The 14905-nt window shown below is 41.3% G+C and overlaps 1 long non-coding RNA gene across 1 annotated transcript in view; it reads left to right on the plus strand.

Moving 5' to 3' along the window:
- The window catches only part of LOC149460205 (uncharacterized), a 45193-nt gene that overhangs the window by 826 nt on the left and 29462 nt on the right, over nucleotides 1-14905 (plus strand). The window lies entirely within an intron of this gene.

Raw genomic sequence — 14905 nt, forward strand, 5'->3', positions numbered from 1 at the left:
AACCGCAGATAGCCGAATGACGGCTGCACTGCGGCCGGCCAGTTCTGGGTGGACGTCATATGACGTCCTCCCAGAACGCGCTCTCCTGCGCACCCCAGGGGGCGCGCACCCGGCGATCTCCGTGATCGCTGTGTCCTACGGAGACGTGATGTGGTAAAAAGGCCAATCACAGCGGCCTTTTACCACGTGATCAGCGGTGTCCAATGACACGCTGATCACAGGGAAATGCAATTGCTGGTTCTCGGCTGCACTTTCCTCACGCTGTCAGATCGTGAGGAAAGTACTGCCGAGAACCGGCAGTTGTCAGAGCGAGGATTGGCACCGATCATCAGGGCACTGATGATCAGTGCCCTGATGATCGGTGCCCAGCAGTGCCACCCACAAGTTCCGCCCACCTGTGCCCAGCAGTGCGCCCACTAGCTCCGCCCACCTGTGCCCAGCAGATCACCCACCTGTGCCCAGCAATGCACCCACCTGTGCCCAGCAATGCACCCACCTGTGCCACTCTGCAGTGTCACACACCTGTGCCCAGAAGTGCCACCTACCTGTGCCCAGCAGTGCCACCCACCTGTGCCCACCCACCAGTGCTGCCCACCAGTGCCACCCACCAGTGCAGCCCAGCAGTGCTGCCAGTCAGTGCCACCAGTCAGTGCCCAGCAGTGATGCGAGTCAGTGCCGTCTATCAGTACCCATCATCAGTGTCACCTATCAGTGCCGCCTATCCGTGACACCTCATTAGTACTGCCTATCAGTGCCCTTTAGTGCTGCCTATCAGTGCCCATCAGTGCCGCCTATCAGTGCTCATCAGTGCTGCCTCATCAACACACATCAGTGAAGGAGAAAAATTACCTGTTTGAAAAATGTTATAATAGAAACAAAGAAACTTTTTTTTTTTCAAATTTTTTGCACATTTTTTTGTTTATAGCGCAAAAAGTAAAGTGCCCAGCAGCAATTAAATACCACCAAAAGAAAGCTCTATTTGTGAGAAAAAAATGATCAAAATTTCATATGGGTACAATGTTGCATGACCGCGCAATTGTCAATCAAAGTGCGGCAGCGCTGAAAGCTGAAAATTGGCCTGGTAAATAAGGGGGTATAAGTGCCTGGTAGGCAAGTGGTTAAAGGTCAGGTCTGGAGCCCCCCTTAAATCGACTTCCGCTGCCCATGGATGGCTCGCCTCCTCTGTGGATAGTAGGAGCTCAAAAAAAAGAAGGCCAATAGCGCGATACTGTATGAACAGAGAGTGCTTTATTAGCCAAATGGATAAACAAATAAATCACTGACCAGTATGGTGATCCAAGATGGCTGGCGGGACCGATATGGTGCCTGCAGCGTGGCATCCTAGTGCTGTAGCCCCTCTCTGACGCGTTTCTTGTGATGGCATGTCATGCATACACGTCATGCATACAGCCAGAGGACGCGTCATGCATACACGTCATGCATACAGCCAGAGGACGCTATGTTTGTGCTTTAATAGATATGTCTACCACATATCTGCTCATACAAGATATAAAACTATCAATGTTATAAACTTTCCCTGTGGTTGAAGAGGTAAATGTATCAACCTTCCTCTTCCTTTGATTATTGCACGTACAAATAACACATTTGTTGCACGGGTAAAATCCTTTCATGCTATTAAAAAAGGACATCTGTGTAGGAGGGTCAACTATATTAGCCAAATGGATCCATTATTAGCCAAATGGATAAACAAATAAATCACTGACCAGTATGGTGATCCAAGATGGCTGGCGGGACCGATATGGTGCCTGCAGCGTGGCATCCTAGTGCTGTAGCCCCTCTCTGACGCGTTTCTTGTGATGGCACGTACTCATAGGGGGTCTGCATACAGCCAGAGGACGCTATGCTTGTGCTTTAAATAGAATGGCACCTGCGCGTTTATGCGGCCGCCATTTTGCGAAAGAATGTTGTCCATATGCCAGGCGTATATGGCGCATGCACGAGCGCCGTATATGAGACGGAGTTGATATAGAAAAAGCGGCGCCTGCGCATTACACGGCCGCCACTTGTTATAGTGCAGTTGCTCATACTCAGGCGCCATTTAAGCGTAGCTGAAGTCCCAGCACATGCGATAGGTGCCGTGCATGGAAAGGGGTGAAAGATCTAGCAGTAAAAACTAGATCACCAGGGAAAGTAATTAACATATGAATGTTCAATTGAGAACATGTTTGCGCATATGTTGTGAATATATAGCCATAATGGATTACCATAACGGATTACAAATCTGAAGGCATACAATACATGGCAAACTAATGTAGCGGCAGGGATCACGATGAAACCCTGTCATTATAAATAAATGTATTGCAAATATAAAGTGCATAAGATATATGAGAAATAAATATGACAAAGATATATAACTGGCCACAAATACAAAATATAAAATAATAAAAAACATTTCTGTTCATAGTATAATTTTGCGAAACAACAAAATGTAAATAAAGTTTAAAATACACATACAATTTTAATAGAATAAAATAGGTAAGATTATAGAATAAAATAGACATAAATGTAAAAAATATGAATGCATAAAATTCGCAATGACCAAAATAAAATAAAGTAAAATAAAATCGCAATGACCAGAAATAAAACTAAGATAAAAATGGAGGCAATAGAATGCAAGAAATGCGTCTAAGATGCATAAAATGCATAAAAAGGAGAGCATAAAAGCCAATAACATTGGTGATAAAATGTGGATATAAAATAAATCAGAAAAAATACTGAAATCAATAAAAGTGGATGGATAGTTAGCTGTTATCAATGAAACAGTTAATGTCCATGTCCACATTAAGACCTTTGGGGTACATGGAGCCTATCTCGTAAATCCATCTTGACTCCATTTGAGATACTGCTCTTTTTTTTATTTGTACCTCTCCAATGGGTATGTACTATGTCTATCCCCATAAATTTTAAGGACGAGGGGTCTCTGTTATGATGTAAGCGATAATGCTTTGAGAGTGAATGTTCTTTGAAACCTCTCTTTATATTATAAACGTACTCTCGTAATCGATCACGTAACCTTCTCGTCGTACGGCTAATATATTTGCCTATTGCAAGGGCACTGTAAGAGATACACCACATATCTGCTCATACAAGATATAAAACTATCAATGTTATAAACTTTCCCTGTGGTTGAAGAGGTAAATGTATCAACCTTCCTCTTCCTTTGATTATTGCACGTACAAATAACACATTTGTTGCACGGGTAAAATCCTTTCATGCTATTAAAAAAGGACATCTGTGTAGGAGGGTCAACTATATTTGGGGCTATTTTATTCCTCAGAGGGCAAGCCCTTCTGAATGTGACCTCTGGTTTGGTTGGCAAGATGTTAGCTAAAACAGGCTCTGCCATAAGAATCTTCCAATTATTATTAATAATTTTCGTGATAGTCTTATATTGTGTAGAAAAAGTAGTCACGAACAGACAAATTCTTGATTGTTTAGGCTTCGGATTATTAGCCAACAATGTGTTCCTATCCATATCAGCCACTGTTCGCGTTGTTTGTATGAGGGCAGATTCCTCATAACTTTTCTCAATAAATCTGTCCTTCAGAATAGTGGCCTGTGAAAAATACGTATCAAGACTGGTGCACGTAAATACGTATCAATTCCTGCAAATTCTCAAAAATTGGCCTTTTGTGATGTTTGAAAGCCAGCGAGGGTATTGGCAACTATTAACAGGAATATAACTGTTGCGATCTGTTTCTTTAAAGTAGGAGGATGTGATTATAGCTCCTTCTGAATTGTGTAATGTTAAATCTAAAAAGTTAACATTAGTGGTGCTGTATTCGTAAGTGAGTTTAATGTTGAGTGTATTATTATTCAATGTGCCGAAAAAATTAATTAATGCTTGCTCATCCCCTTTCCAAATGAGTAAAATATCGTCAATATATCTTCTATAAAAAAATTATTCTGGCCAATCCCTTGCATAAAAGAATCATCCTCCCACCTGGCCATGAATAAATTGGCAAGGCTGGGAGCAAATTGCGCTCCCATTGCAACTCCTTTTGTCTGTAAATAAAACTTCCCATCAAACCAAAAGTAATTTCTGGTCATTGCGAAATCTAAAAGAGATAATATGAAAGGTTGTTGTAAAATGGGCAAGTCACTATAATTGTCTAGATAAAAGACTACCGCCTGCATACCATGTGTATGGTCGATACTAGTATACAGCGACGTAACGTCAGCTGTAACAAGAAACGTGTTTGATTCAATAGATAGATCTCTCAAATCTTGAAGAACCTTCTTAGTGTCCTTCAAGTAAGAAGGGGTTTTGCATACCAGTGGTTGCAGAAAGAAATCAATGTACTCCCCTGCTCTAGAACACAACGACCCAATACCACTAATAATTGGTCAACCGGGGGGATTTGTAGGGTTCTTATGCATTTTGGGGAGAATGTACATCACTGGTAATCTGGGGACCGAAGGACACAAAAATTCCTTCTCTTTTTTATTAATTATTTTGTCTTGATAACCTTTAGTTATCAGAGTTTTCAGAGATCTTTTATATAGGTTAAGAGGATCGTTACGTAGTTATGTTTCTGCATCTCCAAGAAAGTTGTATACCTCCTTAACATAATCATCCTTGTTCATTATTAACACGCCCCCACCCTTGTCTGCGGGGCGTATGACCAAATATTTTTTGTCTAAAAGAGAGTTAATAGCTTTTTGAGTATTATCATGATCAATATTATTTCTAATATTGATAGCCGCGAGATCTTTGAGTACCGTTCCTTTAAATACATTTACGTAGTTATAGGTTTGTGAGGGGGGGTTGAATAAAGATGCGTAATGTAAGTTAGAGTAAGAGGATCCTGTAGGAGCATTATGCAAGATAGGGTTACTCAAAGTATTTTTCAATGAGATTTGTCTCACGAATTTGTTATGTCTATAAACGTACGGAATTTGTCCAACTTATTGTTGGGCGCAAACTTCAATCCTTTATCAAGTAGATTTAACTCCTGTGAGGAAAGTTCCCTATTGCTTAAATTAAATATACATTTCCCTATTACATTTTCCGTTTTTTTAAATTTATTTGTCCTCTTGCCTCCCCTCTTTCCTCTGCTTGGACGCTTCTCTTTCGTCCACGTCCCTCCCCTAAAAAATGCCTTGGTGCGGGGTTAATGGTTTGTCTCTCAGTAGGATAAGTGTCTCTAGGAGGTGGATGGCCTGTGTTATTTCTAGAGAATGAACAAGTATTATTAATTCTATACTGTTGGGATGGTGTCTTTGGACCTGAATTTCTCCAACTATTGTCTGAATTGTGCGCCCCCATAATTATTCGGTGGAAGCCGATCTGTATTGGGGGTATAATTGTTGTAAGAGTTGGAGTGTCCTTGATATTGTCCAGATTTCATCTGTCGGTTATCTCTATAACCTTGTTTAGAATACCATTCATTATTCCTAGAACCAATATTGTTATCTGTTATAGATTGTAATGGTTCATAGTAATTCTGAGTGGGTATGTTATAATTAATTCTGGATTGTTGTCTCATGGGTGATCTATATTGACTAGTATTTCTTACCCGACGTTGTATAGGTCCAGTCCATGTATGGGGATTCTTACGTGACCAGCGGAATTAAAAAATTGGTACCACTAAGAGGAACAGTTAACATCCTCATTCTCTGGGGGTACATCCCATCTTAATGATCGTGGGACCATCTGCTCCTTGATATATCTATCTAGGAATGAGATGTCCCAGAGGGGTCTGATTTCAGATGAGGTTAAATTGCGTAGGCGTATGAATAGCCCCTTAATATCATCTGAATCTTGCTATATAGTGAAGACATCATCAGATATATCAGTTCTCCTAGACCTGATTTCAAATACGTCAGCCATGTTGGACTAAAAGCAGCTCAACTAAGTTGGTAAAATGAATAAACAATAAAAAAAGAATGAGTGAGCGCTAAAAATCAGTGAGCAGCTAAACACCAAAAGGTACCAAAAACCTCCAAAAATGAAAAATAAAATAGCAGGGTGTAGGGCTTAAAATTTGATAATCATGATAAGATAAAAGAAACCATACATCATGTAACATGTCAAGCCTACTCAGCAGCTTATGAACAAGATAAAAAACATCAATGTATTAAGTTTTGACAGTTCTAAAAAACAAGTGACAAAGTGACTTAGTGCAAACGTATCTTACTCTAACTTACGTAACGCATCTTTATTCAACCCCCCCCTCACAAACCTATAACTACGTAAATGTATTTAAAGAAACGGTACTCAAAGATCTTGCGGCTATCAATATTAGAAATAATATTGATCATGATAACACTCATGGAGGCGAGCCATCCATGGGCAGCGGATGCCAATTTAAGAGGGGCTCCAGACCTGACCAGACCTTTAAAGGGGACACCCTGGTCCTTTGAGATTGATATCTCTAAATGCGCAGTGTGATTGCACATCTGGTGTGTTCACAGTCTTTACACTTTTCCTTATCACCAATCATTTGGACCCGGAAGACCTTTAGACACCTTAATATTTGAACTTATACCTGACACCGTGCACATGGCGAGTCACCGATTAGTGACTCAATACACTTATTTATATGCATTTGCACTATATCACTATGTCACTTGTTTTTTAGAACTGTCATTTAATACATTGATGTTTTTTATCATGTTCATAAGCTGCTGAGTAGGCTTGACATGTTACATGATGTATGGTTTCTTTTATCTTATCATGATTATCAACTTTTAAGCGCTACACCCTGCTATTTTATTGTTCATTTTTGGAGGTTTTTGGTGTTTAGCTGCTCACTGGCTTTAGCGCTCACTCATTCTTTTTTCCTTGCACTATATAAATGAAGGTAGGAAATTGGATGGAAAATTGTATAGTGTATGGCCAATCTTAGTCCATATCGTTCAGTATTGAGTTGGCGCACCCTTTGCGCACCCTAACAGCTTCAACTCTTCTGGGAAGGCTGTCCACAAGGTTTAGGAGTGTGTCTATGGGAATGTTTGACCATTCTTCCAGAAGTGCATTTGTGAGGCCAGGCACTGATGTCGGACAAGAAGGCCTGGCTCACAGTCTCCTCTCTAATTCATCCCAAAGGTGTTCTATCAGGTTGAGATCAGGACTCTGTGCAGGCCAGTCAAGTTCCTCCACCCCAAACTCGCTTATCAATGTCTTTATGGACCTTGCTTTGTGCACTGGTGCGCAGTCATGTTGGAACAGGAAGGGGCCACCCCCAAACTGTTCCTATAAAGTTGGGAGCATGAAATTGTCCAAAATGTCTTGGCATGCTGATGCCTTAAGAGTTCCCTTCACTGGAACTAAGGGGCCAAGCCCAACCCCTGAAATACAACCACACACCATAATCCCCCCTCCACCAAACTTTACACTTGGCATAATGCAGTCAGGCAAGTACCGTTCTCCTGACAACCCGCCAAACCCAGACATGACCATCGGATAACCAGAGAAGCGTGATTCGTCACCCCAGAGAACATGTCTCCACTGCTCTAGAGTCCAGTGGTGGTGTGCTTTACACCGCTGCATCTGACGCTTTGCATTGCTCTTGGTGATGTAAGGCTTGGATGCAGCTGCTCGGCCATGGAAACCCATTCCATGAAGCTCTCTATACACTGTTGTGCTATTCTGAAACCCACATGAAGCTTGGAGGTCTTTAGCTATTGACTCTGCAGACAGTTGGGCCCTGATTCACTAAGATGTGAGTGTAATAGCAGAGACTGACCATTCAGGCAGACTCCGGTCAATCAATCAGTCGTCTGACCAGCGTCTAGCAAGCTCATTGACGATTGACTACTTTGCTATCACTGGCACATTTTTAGGTGCAATATCGGATATGTTCGCTAGATGGCGCACAAGCGCGGGCTTTATTAACATTGGCGTTTTCATGATGGCAAAAGAATTCTTAGAATGTAATAAATACACCTGTACACCTGTATTAGAATTTTCTATTTTCTTCTATTTATTTTCTTGCTGTGTCTCCAAAATGATCAGGAAACTAATGCATTTACTAATGAATGTCATACATTCTGTACTCAAATGTTAAACATTTACACACTTATATCTCAAATAATTTATATACTTCTAATTTCCCAATATAATTATATATCTTCATTCTCTTTAATCACGTAACTATTCTATGGTAAAGACAAGTGCAGCGCTATAAATGCATGTGATCAATAATGAACGCATGTAAAAACCAAAAAGTGCAAAGAATTGCAACAATGATGTAATATTATAAATGGTGCTAAAATAAGTTCATAGAATCATTCCTGAATAATGGAATGTCCTTCGTGTGAGAGTACCAACTCAGAGAGTGCCTATGAATGGCACGTGTGGTCTCTCCGTGACGGACAGTAGTGCATGAACTCGTGAAAGGTAAACCACCCTTGGGACTGGTCTACACTCACCAGAACAAAAGTATTAATGTGTATGGGTTATACACATCACACATCTGGGGGTGCAGCGGTATGCTGGCAGTTATGGGTTAGTCATCCAGCTCCATCCATCCATCCATCAGGGTGGGTGCCCAAATGGTCCTGGGGAGGAATTAGCTCAGCCACAGGAGCCAGAAAGGTGCTCAATAGTGTAGTACACTGTCACAGGGGTGGATGACCTTTCACGAGTTCATGCACTACTGTTCGTGGTTATATTTATCTTGTGTAATACCATTTTACTAGTCTATATCATTTGACCAGCGCTCGCTTTATCATTTTCAAACAATGGAACTATTCTACATTATAAATCAAACTGTCTCCCACAGTGGTTTAGTGGTTAGAGCTCAGAACTTACAGCACTTGGGTCATGGGTTCTAATCCCAGTCATGGCTACATCCTAAAAAATGGAGATCAATTTTCTGGGTTGTGTCAGTGCCAGGAATATTGATCAAACAATTATGATTTTGCCTAATGACTAGAAAGTGGATGAATGTACTCTTCTGCCAATTAGGAAATGTGCAAGTTTCATGCCGTGTATATTTCATTGTAACATTTTTCTCTTTTAAATCTGTCTCCTTATACAACTTGACCCCCTCCCCCACCCCGTCATCACCTGTCCCATATGCAAATCTATGGATCACCGCCCCACTCTTTAACTATCTATTTACTGATCAAGTGAATGTGTCTCATTTTCTATCAGCTACAGCTCAGATCTCACATTATTATACGATTGCTGATTGCATCTCACCACTAGTCTGATTGAATTCACAATTCCTGGTCAGTCCCGTTCCCTGACCTCTAATAACCTTTAGGGCCAGTTCACACTACATGTGTTTCAGTTGCTTTTTCGGCATCACAAACGCACAGAAAGAAGGTTATATGGTTGTCAATGTCATAGTTCACATCAGCACTTGCATTTTCAGTGCATTGCAGGTGCTGTAAACAAAGTTGACCACGCTGCATTGTTTCTGCACAGAACTGTACTGGAACACATTGAAACGTCCTTGAATGTACTAAAACGCACATGTCCCTAACTACATTGAATACAAAGAAAATAGAAAAAAATAAGTGGAAGGGATATAAAAATGCAATGTAAACATGTCCAAAACGCATCCAAAATGTACTGGAACACACTAAACATGCATGCCAAAAGGGCATGAAAAAAACCCATCAGGAACACATCTAGACTGTTTCTATAGTGTGAACCAGCCCTTAGGACTTGTTCACACCATTGGTGGTGCAGAAACGCATGCAAGAACACACATTTTCCAGCACAGCAAAGAAATGCAATGCCCTATGTAGATGTGCGCAGGTACCATGATGAAAACGTTGTTGCACCTACACACGTCTATTAAAAACAGCCCCATTCACAGCCACAAATACGCATGGCACCACACTACTGTGCGGTTAGGTGCGACACACTTGGAAAATAACATAAAAATAAGCCAACATGGCTAAAACATATCTTGAAAATATGGGGACTCTGATATCCGGCGACAGTCCGTTCACGAACGAGAAGCAATTCTGCACCCCTAAAACCAACATAGAGGAAAGGGATGGTCAAATTGCTGTGCTGCTTCCAAACCACCTCTGGCATGCCAGGGTCATTATGCAGGTCCTCGATGGCAGTTCTTGCCTGCGGCCACAAAATATCCACTGGCCACGAGTGAAGGTGAGTGGAGGACGTGAAGGTGGATTTCTACCAGCTTCAACCGCAAGCAGTACCACTCCTGAAAAATGAGAGCAAATAATCATTGACACGTCATCATGACAGTCAATTCTCAGTGCAGGCTATCTAGAGTGTCTTTCCTTTTTAACCATTTCAAGAGTTCAAGGAAACATTCTTGGAGCATCTGTGTTTGGAAAGGCCAAAGGTCCCCCCCTCCCCCAGGCACACTAATGCTTATGCAGGCCATAGACGGGGAGAAAAACGGCCGATTTTTCTTTAAAAAATGAAAAATTGGTTGTTCAAGCGGCCGACGTTACCAGCAATGGTAAAAAAAAATCGGCCGATTTTCATCCCGTCTACAGCCAGCAAAAAGTGTCTCTGCAGAGAGCTCCGCTATTTCTTTGACAGTTCCTTGACATTTACAGTGGTTGCAACAATGTATCTATTTGTATCCATTTAGGATACAGATGTTTTTATTCGGAAACAAATAGATACAATGTTGCAACCGCTGTAAATGTCAAGGAACTGTCAAAGAAATAGCGGAGCTCTCTGCAGGGACACTTTTTGCCATACTGGAATTCCTCTCATTTTTCATCCTTCTTCTTCTTCATCATCATCCTCTTCTTCTTCTTCATCATCATCCTCTTCTTCTTTTTCATCATCATCCTCTTCTTCTTCATCCTCTTCTTCTTCATCATCTTCATCCTCTTCTTCTTCATCCTCTTCTTCTTCATCATCTTGATCATCATCATCCTCTTCTTCTTCTTCATCATCATCCTCTTCTTCTTCTTCATCATCATCCTCTTCTTCTTCATCATCATCATCTTCTTCTTCTTCTTCATCATCTTCTTCTTCTTCATCATCATCATCCTCTTCATCATCATCCTCTTCTTCATCATCTTCTTCTTCATCATCATCATCATCATCCTCTTCATCATCATCCTCTTCTTCATCATCTTCTTATTCTTCATCATCATCCTCCTCTTCATCATCATCATCTTCTTCTTCTTCTTCTTCATCATCATCATCCTCTTCTTCTTCTTCATCATCATCCTCTTCTTCTTCTTCATCATCCTCTTCTTCTTCTTCTTCTTCTTCTTCTTCTTCTTCTTCTTCTTCTTCTTCTTCTTCTTCTTCATCATCATCATCTTCTTCATCATCATCATCCTCTTCATCATCATCCTCTTCTTCATCTTCTTCTTCATCATCATCATCCTCTTCTTCTTCTTCATCATCATCATCATCCTCTTCTTCTTCATCCTCTTCATCCTCTTCTTCTTCTTCATCATCATCATCCTCTTCTTCTTCATCATCATCATCCTTTTCTTCTTTTTCTTCTTTTTGTCTTCCTCTTGCAGGTCACTGCTCATGTGCAGATTTTTTATCAGTAAAAAATCGGCCAATTTGCCCATCATTGCCGCGAAAATCGGCCGATCGGCAAATTCGGCCGTTTTTTTTTTCCAACTTTACCGAAAAAAAAATCTGCCAAAATACCGAAAAACGGCCGAACAAATAGCTCACTAACGATCCAAAAATCGGCCGATTTTATTTTCGGCCGAAAAATCGGCCAATTTTCGACCCATCTATGGCCTGCATAAGATATGGTGTGGCCCTAGGGTCAATGTGTGTTTAGAATACTTCCAAAATGCACATACAAAAACACTCCATCCAAATGCATGTTGCATTTCTATAGCATGTTAAACAGAAAAAAAATGCACTTACATAATGTTAACATGCGCAAGTAAAAGTAGACAAAATCCACATCCTTTTATTCTGGCTTCACATACATGCATTGTGGTCTAACACCGCACTCCTGGGCAAATCACATGCAATTTGTGTGCGTTGCAATTAGAGACAAACATTTTGCACACCTCAAATTGCACCGCATCCGGGCCAAAAATGTGCAGGACCCTTTTTCAGGGTATGCACATGTATTGTACTGTCCAAGGCATTGCACACTAACGCATTGCACACTAAAAATGTCAAATGCGTTAGTGTGTACAGTGCATGAGTGTAAAATGCTTTAGTGTGTACAGTGCATGAGTGTAAAATGCTTTAGTGCACACTGCAGTGTACAACGCATTGCACACTGTAATACCGTGTACACCCACACATTGTAGACTGTAATGCACTGTACACTGTCATGCAGGATAGAGCTACGCATTGCACACTGTGATACCGTGTACACCCACACATTGTAGACTGTAATGCACTGTACACTGTCATGCAGGATAGAGCTACGCATTGCACACTGTGATACCGTGTACACCCACACATTGTAGACTGTAATGCACTGTACACCGTCATGCAGGATGGAGCTACGCATTGCACACTGTGATACGCTGTCCACTGTCATGCAGAATCCAGCAACGCATTGCACACTGTAATACCATGTACACCAACACATTGTAGAATGTAATGCATTATACGCAGTATACATGTCCAGATATTCAAAGATTAGCCATGAAGGCCTAGCTGGTTACATATTGGGCGACCGCAGATAGCCGAATAACGCTACACTGCATCCAGGCAGCTCTGGGAGGGTGTCATATGACATCCTGGCAGAACGCGCTCTCCGTGATTGCTGTGTCCTAAGGACACAGCTGATCACGTGATGTGGTAAAGGCCAATCACAGCGGCTTTTTACCATGTGATCAGCCATGTCCAATGACACGCTGATCACCGGGAAATGCATTTGCCGGGTCTTGGCTGCACTTTCATCACGCTGTCAGAATGTGTGGAAAGTACTGCCGAGAACCAGCAGTTATCAAAGCAGGGGTCGGCCCCGATGATCAGTGCCCACCAGTGCCACCCAACAGTTACGCCCACCTGTGGCCAGCAGTGCCACCCACCAGTGCTGCCTCATCAACGCACATCAGTGTTGCTAAATTACCAGTTTACCAAATGTTATAATATAAACAGACTTTTATTCATTATGAGCTATTTTGTGGTTTATCGAGCAAAAAGTAAAACACACAGCAGCAAGTCAATACCACCCAAAGAAAGCTCTATTTGTCTGAAAAAACTGATATAAATTTAAGATGGGTACAATGTGGCATGACCGCACAATTGTCATTCAAAGGGTAACAGTGCAGAAAGATGAAAATTGGCCAGGACAGGAAGGGGGTAGGAGTACCCAGTAGGCAAGTGGTTAATATCATTGACCCATCAATACCCAGGAGCTAATGTACAGATAAGTAGCATGTGCACCAAGTGAGATTCTGCTAGGCCCCACCCACAAAATTGCAATTACCTGTCCCTCACATGTTATAAACATATTTGCAATGGCCACAGTTACTGTACATATAAGGATCATCTCCTCAGTTGAGAACTGTGCTCTCGCCATGTCCAAATGCCAATAAGGTTATCAAAATTTTCAACCAACACAAAACCTCCAACCACTTGTCATCCACTTACACTCCCCACAACCACTTCCGGGTGCGCACGCACCAGATGACGGACTTCCAGGATAGCCGTTCATGCGCCATGCGGACACCTGTTTGGTGCTTATTTGTTTGTATTCGCGCATTTTTATGTGCGGCTATGATAGCTTTCGCAAATGTGTGTTTCTTATTGATTTGTTTTTTTTAACCTTGGCTAATATTTGTTGCCAAAGGCCAAAAATCAACAAAGTGTGGACTATTTTATTACTGTAAATCGAACTGTAGAAAACCTGTAGCTGGCTGCACAGTGAATGTGACATTCATTAGTACATAACAATATTGTGGTGCAAGTGGGTTTTTTTTTTTTTGTTTTGAAAAAGCCAGTTTTCACCCACTTGCATATTCACGCTCTTACAAGCTACATTTGAGCAGATTATATAAGTATACAAAGTAACTATTAAGGTTGTTCATATATTGAACATAAAATAAACACAAAAACATCGGTCAAATATTTATTGATCAAATATATAGTCATTTATTTGGTCAGCAGGAACAAGTAGGTACAGTCAATATCTTGGTGAGTCACAAAAATAGGATTGATGTGGCAAAAATAAAACACTCCTGCTCATAAGAGCTTACAATCTAAAGATACTTCTAGTGAACTGTGTGTGCTCAGGTTATAGCAGGAAACAAAGGGGAAGATGAATCAAGTAACATTTTCATGCACATAGGATTTACTTACACAATCACTTAGTATGAAGATCCATTCACAAAAAAAAGTCTTCAGATCAAAATATCAAGAAAACAAAGCATGTGAAAAAAAACCCTCCCACCTCTACAAATCCCCTCCCACCTCTACAAATCCCCTACACATACATTTGTCAGCAGGTTTGTCAGAAAAATGCATTGGAGTCTAAATAAGCAAGCAAAATTAAAACAAGGGCAGATTTTAAACAAAACGATTGACATGTGTGAGGCTTTCAATGCAAAGAGAAAAAACACAATCATTGTGCAATAACACACAAACACACTTTACAAGGCCAAAATTATGCAAACATTTCCAGCCCACTTCCAAACACAGCCTGAGTGGTGTCTGGGGCAATTCAGCACAAAATCTCTTCTTCCCCCAAACCACTACAAGCAAGGACTTAGTCACAAACCACCCGGCCTAGTAACAGGCCAACTCACTCCCTACTGCACATCTTTATATAAGCTAGGTTGTATTTGGAGCGCCAAACAAGGCCCCACACCCAATGAAGCCACACCCACCACTGACCTTAATTTGGTCAGTGAAAGTGTTTTCACCTGATGAATCCGCTTCCTACCTGCATTAACCCTTGGTATACAGGCCCCACAAATCAGAAAGAAATATACAGTGAAATGTACGTGTGCAGCATACAACAGAACATTGAGCAGGGATGTGAAAGGG

Source organism: Staurois parvus, unplaced genomic scaffold, assembly GCF_062004578.1.
Source record: "Staurois parvus isolate SC_StPar_1 unplaced genomic scaffold, SC_StPar_1.0 ptg000233l, whole genome shotgun sequence".
In the NCBI taxonomy this organism is placed as follows: domain Eukaryota; kingdom Metazoa; phylum Chordata; class Amphibia; order Anura; family Ranidae; genus Staurois; species Staurois parvus.